The following is a 10,025-nucleotide window of genomic DNA, read 5'->3' as shown; positions in this document are numbered from 1 at the left end:
TACATACAAGAGGAAGTGAGGGGAAAGGGAAAAATAATACAAGGGGGAGAAATAAATGACAGTAGAGGGGGTAGAGAGAGAAGAGGGGAGGGGAGGGGAGGGGGGATAGTAGAGGATAGGAAAAGCAGCAGAATACAACATACATTAGTATGGCAATATGTAAAAACGTGGATGTGTAACTGATGTGATTCTGCAATCTGTCTGTATACGGGGTAAAAATGGGAGTTCATAACCCACTTGAATCAAATGTATGAAATATGATATGTCAAGAACTATGTAATGTTTTGAACAACGAATAATAAAAAAATAATAGGGATCATCACTTATTAGGCCCCTAGAACAGTGATGGGTGTTCAGCTGGAATGGAGTCTGAGCATGGATTTAAAAAGCTCTAAGGGTTAAGGGTGACTAACTGGGCCTATTCCAAGTCCCCCACTGCCATTACATTTTAGCAAAGACACGTTGGAAGCTGGCAGAGGAGACTTATTCTGGATCAGTGTGTTGCACGTTTACATTAACTACATGGTCGGCTGGCTTCATGCTCATTCCTTGGCATGCATTCATTCCTGACTGAGTCCTTTTGGTGCTTTATCAAGTTCTGGCTTCAAGTACCCTCCAGATATTGGATGTAGATAACTCTCAGATGGCTCCCTCTAGCCATAAGAGTCAGGAGGCTAGTTTCAAGAGTTGGAGGTGTGTTCCATTTTGCTTAGACAGCCAGGTGTATGTCTTTCCATATACACCCCATGAGGTGCTTGGCAGGAGGGCTTAGGAGCGGGACTTCAGCAGGCTGGGACAAGTTTATGAGCATGTCAGACGTCACACATTTGGGAACCCTGAAGAAGAGGATCACTGTATTCAAATGTTATTGTGAAACCATAAAAAGAGAGTTGACCTGCTGGAATTTAAAGCCTAGTTCTTCCATCCTGAGTAACCCTGGTAGATTATTTTAAGGCTTCAGAGTCAGTTATGATACCACCTATCCTAATATCTTAAGGAACAGTGAGCCCGCACACATTGGGAAACCACAGAGCCCGATCCAGTTCCAAGCATTATTAAATAGGCACAGACTTATGTGAGTATATTGTTTAGGTCCAGTTTCCTCTGGCCATTGACTTTATTACATAGTCTCCAATGTCAAGGTTCCATGTTCCACTGCCTGGTATTCATGCTTGCTGTGCATGATTTAGCTGAAAGTCATTCTGTTATTGTTTAATATCACCCAATGAAAATGATATAATTTTTTTTAGTCAAAAAGAAAACATCAGCTTTGCAGTAATGTGTATGTATCAAATAAGAAGCACTGGAGAACTATGCATGTTTCCAGTGGTATTGAAAGCTTCACTGATGATTATGTAATAATAAATGTATCTGTTATTAATATGAAAAAAATAAAACATCAAATTTAAATAGAAAAATCAGAAATTGTCTACAAGAATAATGGAGCAAACCAACACCAGAAAAAGAGTTCTGCATCTTGATGATCATATTTATTGAAAGGATTGGAGAAAAATTAAAATGTCCTTTAGCTTAAGAAGTTGTAAGTAATTGCAAATCAACTCATTTCTTTCTTTTTTGGTGGTGATGAAAATTGAACCTCAAGTCCTCACACATGCAAGGTAAGTGCTCGAGGGCTGAGCTACACTCCCAGACCTCTTGGGCCATTTCTTAATATCAGAATGTATACAAGTTTCTCTTTTGACTACTATACAGTTAAAGAGGCGATTGTACAATGTCTTCTATTTTCTCTCAGGATAAATTCTTTGTTTTAGACCGCTGTCAATGAAGGTACAATTGATACGATGTTGAGAGCCACAACCGAGTCAGGATGGCACCTGGCATTTTGCCAGAAGGAGTGGTTGAGAAGTAACGCCAGCGAGCCATTAAGATGATGATAATTAAGTTAAGTTGTGTATAATTATTAAGATAATGACTGATTGCTGTAACTGGATGATGCTAAATTGAAACAAGCTGTGTATTCAGTTGTGTATATAAACCTCTGCTGTCTGGCAATAAGGTGGCTCCTGCTACCTCGGGTGCCCGCTACTTTTGAGTTCTCACGGAGTTCCCATTCAGTTCCCGTTGGTTCTTGCGGAGTTTCCATGGAGTTCTGGAGAGTTCCCGTTGGGTTCGGGCAATAAAGTAGTTCCTGTTTGAACCTACAAGTGGCTCATGACCTCCCGGTTATTTGTGCCCAGCCAGACTGTGGCAGTACAATATCATTTTTCCAGATGAAAAGCATTGGAATAATGTTTCATTGATTTTTATATCTCTTCCTGTGTTTCTTCATCACTTTCTATGGTAGTTGGTTTCTCCCACATCTTCTAATACTATATTTAAATGTTGATTGCATAAACCCTTAGCCATGCTAATGAAGAGAAAGAGAGAGAAAACTCAAATTACTAAAATCCATGATGAAAAAGAAAATATCACAATGGACATTGCTGAAATACAGATGATAATCAGAAACTATTTTGAATATTTATACTCCAATAAAATAGAAGACCTCAAAGACATCAACAAATTTCTAGAGACATATGACCTACCCAATTTAATCAATAGGACATAGAAAATTTAAACACATCAGTTTCAAGCACTAAAATTGAAGATGCCATCAAAAGCCTACTAACAAAGAAAAGCCCCAAACTGCCGCAGTCTGGCTGGGCACAAAATCACGAGCCACTCAAGCAGGAACAAACTTTATTATTTTTTGAAACTGCCGCCAATGTCCGGTAGGCACCCGGGAAGATTTTTTCCACCCACGCGGCCTCCTCCCGGACCCGCAGAGAGAGCTCCTCCCCCGGAACTCCCTCCTACTGTACTTCCCCAACCAATGGGAACTCTTCAGGAGTCCCGTAGCCGGCCTAGGTGAACAGCAGGAGTCCAATATCCATATGAATGCAAATCTTAACATAATCATATCATCTCAATGGCTAGCTGGCATCACCTTTCGACCAAAAATGCCATGCATCATATACTTGGCTCTTAGCACCAAACCAGACAAATTCTCAACCAAGTTCTACCAGACCTTCAAAGAAGAACTAACACCAATCCTCCTCAAATTATTCCATGAAATATAAAAGGAAGGAACCCTTCCAAAGCAGACAAAGACACATCAAGGAAAGAAAACTTCAGACCAATATCCCTGATGAACGAACATACATGCAAAATTCTTTTTTTTTTTTTTTTAATTTTTTTTTTTTAATATTTATTTTTTAGTTCTCGGCGGACACAACATCTTTGTTTGTATGTGGTGCTGAGGATCAAACCCGGGCCGCACGCATGCCAGGCGAGCGCGCTACCGCTTGAGCCACATCTCCAGCCCCAATGCAAAATTCTTAATAAAATTCTGTAAAATCACATACAAAAACATATTTAAAAGGATAATGCACTTTGATCCAGTGAGGTTCATCCCAAGAATGCAAGGTTGGTTCAATATACGGAAATCAGTAAATGTAATTCATCACATCAATAGACTTAAAGACAAGAATCACATATATATCTCAATGGATGTAAAAAAAAAAGAAGTTGATAAAATACAGCCTCTAGTCGTCATGTTCAAAACACTAGAAAAACTAGGGATAGTAGGAACATACCTCAACATTGGTGAAAGCTATCTATGTTAAACTCAAGGCCAACATCATTCTAAATGGAGGAAAAAATGAAAACATTTCCTCTAAAAACTGGAACAAAACAGGATGCCGTCTTTCACCACTTCTATTCAACATAGTCCTTGAAACTCTAGCCAGAGCATTCAGGCAAAAGAAAAAAAAAATAAAGGGATACCAATAGGAAAAGAAGAGCTCAAACTTCCCCTATTTGCCAACAACATGGTTCTATAATTAGAAAACTCAGAAAACTTTTAGAATTCATACACAAATTTACATGCGTGTGATCAATTTATTTATTTATTTTGGCACTGAGGATTGATTTATGTGTGTCAATTTTATATCCTACTACTTTGTTGAATTTGTGTATGAAAGCAAAAGTAGTAGGATATAAAATTGACACACATAAATCAATCCTCAGTGCCAAAATAAATAAATAAATTGATCACACGCATGTAATCTACCTTGAAGTTCTTCATCATTTCTCATTTCCAAATAAGTTTTCTCTTCTAGGCAGAGTCTAGTAAAATCCAGGGGCTCCCATATGGCACTGGTAGTTTGCGATTGTTCTATATCATCTACCATATTTCAAATGTAAGCAAATTTTGTGAATCAAATACCAAGACTGTTACGTCTCTAAAACATTCTTACCTATTTGGGTAAGCAGAGAGAGGCTTACCCAGATTTACACAGGATTTCACAAAAAGTCTAAAGTCCCAACCAAACTCATCTTGAAATTTTATTTCTACTGTGAGGTATTCAAAGGTGTCGGGAGCTGCCCTGGACAGGAGCTATGTACACACCTTTCAGTGCTGAGTAAAGGGGTACTGAACTGGTACTGCACCCATTGCCATGCAATTGGATCTCACCTCCGCTCAGGTAATAAAGGTGCAGCTCCAGGAGTGGGTGCCCCCGATGGGGTTGGATTACACCCACTTGTTTGTTGTAACCCTGCCCTTTGCCCCTTTTTGGATAGAATGTTCCATAGATTAACTCCCCCCATTAATAAAACCTGGGTTCGAGGCGTGCTCCTCCTCTTTCTTGCCTGCCTTGCCCCCCTTGTGGGAGCTGTAGCTGAGGAGTGAGCACTGAACCTGAAGGTAAAGGTACTTTCTGTGTCTGTGTCTTTATTTAGTCAGCCCAAATGCACTTGGAGTGACCTTGATTGATTTAGTCATGTGTCGCCGCACAAAGATGGGGCCAGATGTGCGCTCTGAGAGCAATGCCCTAAATGGATCAATCCATTCATGGGTTAACAAATTAGCAGTTTATAGTGGGAGTTACTGTTATGAAAACAATTTCTCTTGTTCGCTTGCTCTCTTTCCATGCTATACTCTCTGCCATGTTCTGACTCATCAGAAAGGCCCTCACCAGATGCCAAGCAGATGTTAGTGCCATGCTCTTGACATCCTGAACCATGAGCTAATAAACCTCTTTTCTTTGTAAATTATCTAGTCTGTGATATTCAGTTATAGCAACAGAAAATAGACCAATATAGCACCCAAAAAGATCTTTGGTGACTCTATCAGCTGCTCTAAGTATTAGACCCTCCCCCAAGAAGTGTTCCTATTAAAGCATCACAGAATTGGCCTCCCTACTGTCCAGACTGGAGCCCATTCTTGGTAAAATTACAGCTTTGTCAGGGCATCCAGAGGTGAACAGTTTTCTATATTCTGATTTATACTACTCAAACTCACAAGAAGTGGGTATATAAGTAGAAGATCAACTAATTATATCAATTGATTAATTAAAATAGAATATCAGTAAGTTGGTTAAAAATATTGATGGAGTCAATACTAATATTTTTTTAAAGAGAGAGAGAGAATTTTTTAATATTTATTTAGTTTTTGGCTGACACAACACCTTTGTTTGTATGTGGTGCTGAGGATCGAACTCGGGCCGCACGCATGCCAGGCGAGCGTGCTCCTGCTTGAACCATATCCCCAGCCCCCAATACTAATATTTTTAATTAAAAATATCTTAAGTTGTAGAGGGCCACAACATATCTATCTATCTATCTATCTATCTATTAATTTTGTGCTGAGGATCAAACCCAGTGCCTCCCACATGCTAGGCAAGCACTCTATCACTGAGCTACAACAGCCCCTCCATACTAATTTTTGCTGATGGGCACTTCTATTTCCCAACAGCAAATCCCTAAGGAAACACTGTCAATATGCTAAGCCTTCTTACAGAGCACAGAATGAGGATGAAGGCAGATAGGGAAGTCGTAATGCCACTGACTCTGACAGCCTGCACCTCCATTCCCAGCTTGGGGTGAACCAGTCATACCCATGTACAGGGGCCTACTCCCTCCTTCCATAGGAAGTTCTTGATAGATAGTGGAGTAGGTCATGGTCAGATTTTTCTTTTTAAGGGGAATAGAAGATAAAAATATCAGAAAGCATTATGAAGTGAAAGATTTTTTTCCATGAAATTCATTTTAATTTAGATAAGTGACAGATGTACAGATGATGATAGATGATAGAGAGAAGAAATATGAGTATTGGATCCTGTGTGTGTGTGTGTGGGGGGAACATTCATTCACTTTTTATAGTGATTGCCTTCCAAAAAAAAAAAAATGTGTGCATTTTGTTTCGTTTTATTTTGTTTGTTTGTTTTTCACAGGGCTGGACATTGAACCCAGGGCCTTGTACATGCTAGACAAGTACTTTACTACTTCACAGCCCTTTTTCACTTTATTTTGAAACAAGGTCTCACTAAGTTGCCAAGGGTGGTCTCAAACTTGCAATCCTCCTGCCTCAGCCTCCAGAGTAGCTGGCATTACAGGTGTGTACCTGCACTGACATCTTTTATTTTTTAATGAATATTTATTGGGTAGCTCCTCTGTAGGGACAACTCTTCTCCTGGAAATTACAATTGAGGGAGGGATTATGGGAGAGATAAGCCAATAAACAAGTAACTATACCCTTTCGGTTCTTCCTTTTCTTAGTCTTGATGCCTCCCGGGGCATGTTCACTCTTCACAGAGAGACAGTCTTAGATGGACTCATTGAGTTCCACTTTTCCAGGATCCCCCCTCCCCCCAGAGCAGCCTGCTTCTCCATAGGCTGTCCATCACCAATGCTGATTCTTGCACAGGTGGTTCTCCCAATCACTGATTGCCCAGTTTTCCTCTTCCTCTTCCAGCTCCTCATTGTTTGTATCACCCACTCACGTTCTTGAAATAATCCTGTGGTTTTAATCCTCTAGTAAGATATGTATAATTAATCAGGCTTAAAAATCACACAACTATACAGTTCAAGGGCCTGGATGAAGAAAATTACAAGATGTTGCAGATGGAAGAAATCCTGGAAATCATCTTTTCTAATCCTTCATTTTCAGATGAAGATGCTGAGATCCAAGAAGGCTGGTACTTGCTCAAATTCAAAACCATAACAGATCTGACACTGAAGCCTGGGTCTCTAGACCCCCATCCGGTGTTCTGTCACTCTGCCATGCAGCTCACCTAGAAGAAATCTGCCTGAAGAGAGCCCAGAAAACATAATAAACATGTAAACATGTTTCAAATGCGGATAAAATATGCTAAAGACACGTCGTCCTTCTGTGAGGCTGTGTTTCTATAATAGTGACAGGTACGAGGAAAACTGAATGAAATATTTTCATGATGAAAAAATAGAAGGAGTTGTTTTATCCCTGGAATAAAAATTTTAAAGCATTTTGTATTCATAGTTGTAATAAAGTCTCCAATCTATAAACTGATTTCAGTTATTCATTTCGTCAACCCACGTGCCTTTTCAAGCGCTGGTGATATGGTCAGTGATTTTTAAAGAATAAGTTCCTGCTATAAGAGATTTTTCTAATTGTGAAGGTAGGTGTGGGGTGGCCAACACAAGGATGCCCCACTCAGGAAGATCTTGGTGGCCAACTGTAGAGAGAGGTCAACAGAGACTTCAGCTGTCCACTCCTTCAAGGTCATTTCAGTTGCAGATCATTGCTTTGCTCAAGATCATACTCTTCCTGTGAGGTCTTTCCAAGTCCAGTGACAGAACACAGAGAATAAAGATCTGGCCATTTCTATCTAATACAAGGCAATTGTGACGGACAGTCCTTGCTCTTCTGTTCTCTGCCAAATGGATCAATTTTTTTATTGGGCTTCGTAGTTGTTGGAAACTTCTCCCTCTGCTGTATCCTGTTTCTCCATTATCTTCCTTTCACAGATGGTGACCCCTCATGAATATTCTACACCCTAAACTCTGTTTCAATGTCTGACTCCAGAGAACAGGGTGTGGAGCAGCTATTTTATACAAGGTGGTAAAGGAAGACCTTTTTAAAATAAGATGAAATTTGAGCACTGGGGCAAAGACCTGGAGAATGTCTGGGAGAGTCAATTACAGAGATCTGAAGGAAGAGGGTCCCAGCAGGAGAGAACTAGTGCAAAGGTGCACGACTGGCAGGTGTTTAGAACTGCAAAGGGGCTAAGGGAGTTGGAGCCATATGGAGGAGAGGAGAGGTAGGAAAGGAGATGTGAAAGGCATGTGGCAGGGGCGTGAAGGATGATACTCTCCCACCCTGTAGGGGCATGTAGGCCAGGGTAAGGACCTGGCTTTTGCTCTGAGACAGAATGGCAGGTTCCAAGAGTTTCGAGCAGAGGATTGACATGATCTGACCTGTGTTCTAAGAGCTTCACCCTGGAAAAGGGCAGAGGCAGGAAGGCCAGGTGGGAGGCTATTGTGAGAATCCAGTATGAAGCAATGAAGGCTTCCATCTGGTTGGGAGCAAAGCCCGTGGTGAGGAGCAGTCAGAGCCTGGATACGTGTTGAAGGGTAGAATGAAGGTGGATTGAAAGTAGGGCATGAGTCAAAAGAAAAAGAGCAAGGGTAACGTCAAGGTTCTGGTCTGAAAAAACTGGAAGGAATAAATTGGTGTTTGTTAGATCAGGATCCACATTTGGAACATATTATGTTTACAAATAGAATTCAGTAAATCTCTAATTCATCATCTGAAGGGAAACACTTCTAAGAATAAAAGGGATTGATGAACAATTTCTATGGGGTAAACTGGGCATGGTGGCACATGCCTGTAATCTCAGTGGCTTGGGAGGCTGAGGTAGGAGGATGAAAATTTCAAAGCCAGCATCAGCAATGGCAAGGTGCTAAGCAACTCAGTGAGACTCTGTCTCTAAATAAAACACAAAATAGGGCTGGGGGTGTGGCTCAGTGTTCAAATCCCAGGTGCCAATAATAATATAATAATAATTTCTATGGTGTAAAAAATATAAACCTGGATTATCTGGGACAAACCAGGGGATACAACCCTGGCATAGCCCAGGACTTAGGAAAAGGACTATAGCACGTGTTAGGGGAACTGGGTTTAAATGGTAGTTTGTCATTTGTGTTAGGAAGTGCTTTGGCCTGAATGTTTGTGTCCCCTCAAATTTGTGTGTTAACACCCAACCCCTACAATGACGTTATTAAGGGGTAGGATTTTGGTAAAGTGATTAGATCATAAAGGCTCCACCCATAAGAATGGGATTAGTGCCCTTTATAAGGGAGGCTGAAGGGGAGCTTGTGAGTCTCTTTTTGTCTTTCTGACATGGGAGGGGGGGTTCAGGAGTTGGGGGAGTAAGGGAAGAATCATCACAGAGAGCAAGCCTTCACCAGACACCAAATCTACTGTGAGAAATAAATTTCTATTATTTACAAATTACCCAGAGAGATCTAAGAATTAACAATGGAGGGAGGGGAAGGAAGATGGCGGCGAGGGGAGTGCATTGCCCCCGTGTGCTGCTTCACTGTGTGGGAGTATGACAAGTCAGGACGGCTAAAGGCTATCTTGTTAGGAATTTCCAGCAATAGTGGGGTGCTCCGGAACCTGGAGGAAGGATTTCCATCGCACGAGGATCGGCTACGGGGACTCAAACTCGAGAGGTTTGTCGCACGGAGGGTAACACTGCTTATTCAGCAAACCGCCCCGCGGCTAGAGTCTGCAGCGCGCGCTGGGAAACGAGGAGATAGCGACGCAGGGATACAGCGCTGCAGTTTCTGCCAGCCGTGCAAGCACCGTACTCAGGGCTGAATTCTGGGTTTGAGACGGGGGAAGGAAGCGGTCCATCTCGGTTCTCCACACCGGTCAGACCACAGAGGAGGCCAGCAGCCACCATGTTGGAAAGCTGACGTCACCAGCCCTGTTTTCGACTGACCGCAGCTCATTCAGCCATAGAACAGGTAATTTCAGGCTGCAATTCGCCTGCGGCTTGCAGACAGATTGCTAGGGTTCAGTGCCTGGGAGGTTCTAAGAAGCTCTTAGAACTCTTCTCAAGTTCAAGAGTCTAATAGACCACCATACCATAATCATGGGAGACTTCAACACACCTCTCTCGCCACTGGACAGATCTTCCAAACAAAAGTTGAATAAGGAAACTATAGAACTCAATAACACTATTAATAACCTAGAC

The 10,025-nt window shown here is 41.5% G+C and overlaps 1 pseudogene; it reads right to left on the bottom strand.

Annotated features, from left to right (window-relative positions):
• LOC107139353 overlaps positions 1–4,193 on the bottom strand; it is a 118,032-nt pseudogene extending 113,839 nt beyond the window's left edge.
• Positions 4,194–10,025: the final 5,832 nt, after the last annotated feature.

The sequence above is a fragment of the Marmota marmota genome, unplaced genomic scaffold (assembly GCF_001458135.2).
Source record: "Marmota marmota marmota unplaced genomic scaffold, marMar, whole genome shotgun sequence".
Taxonomy (NCBI): Eukaryota; Metazoa; Chordata; class Mammalia; order Rodentia; family Sciuridae; genus Marmota; species Marmota marmota.
Note: the sequence above shows the minus strand (reverse complement) of the source record. Positions and strands in the feature narration are given on the sequence as shown.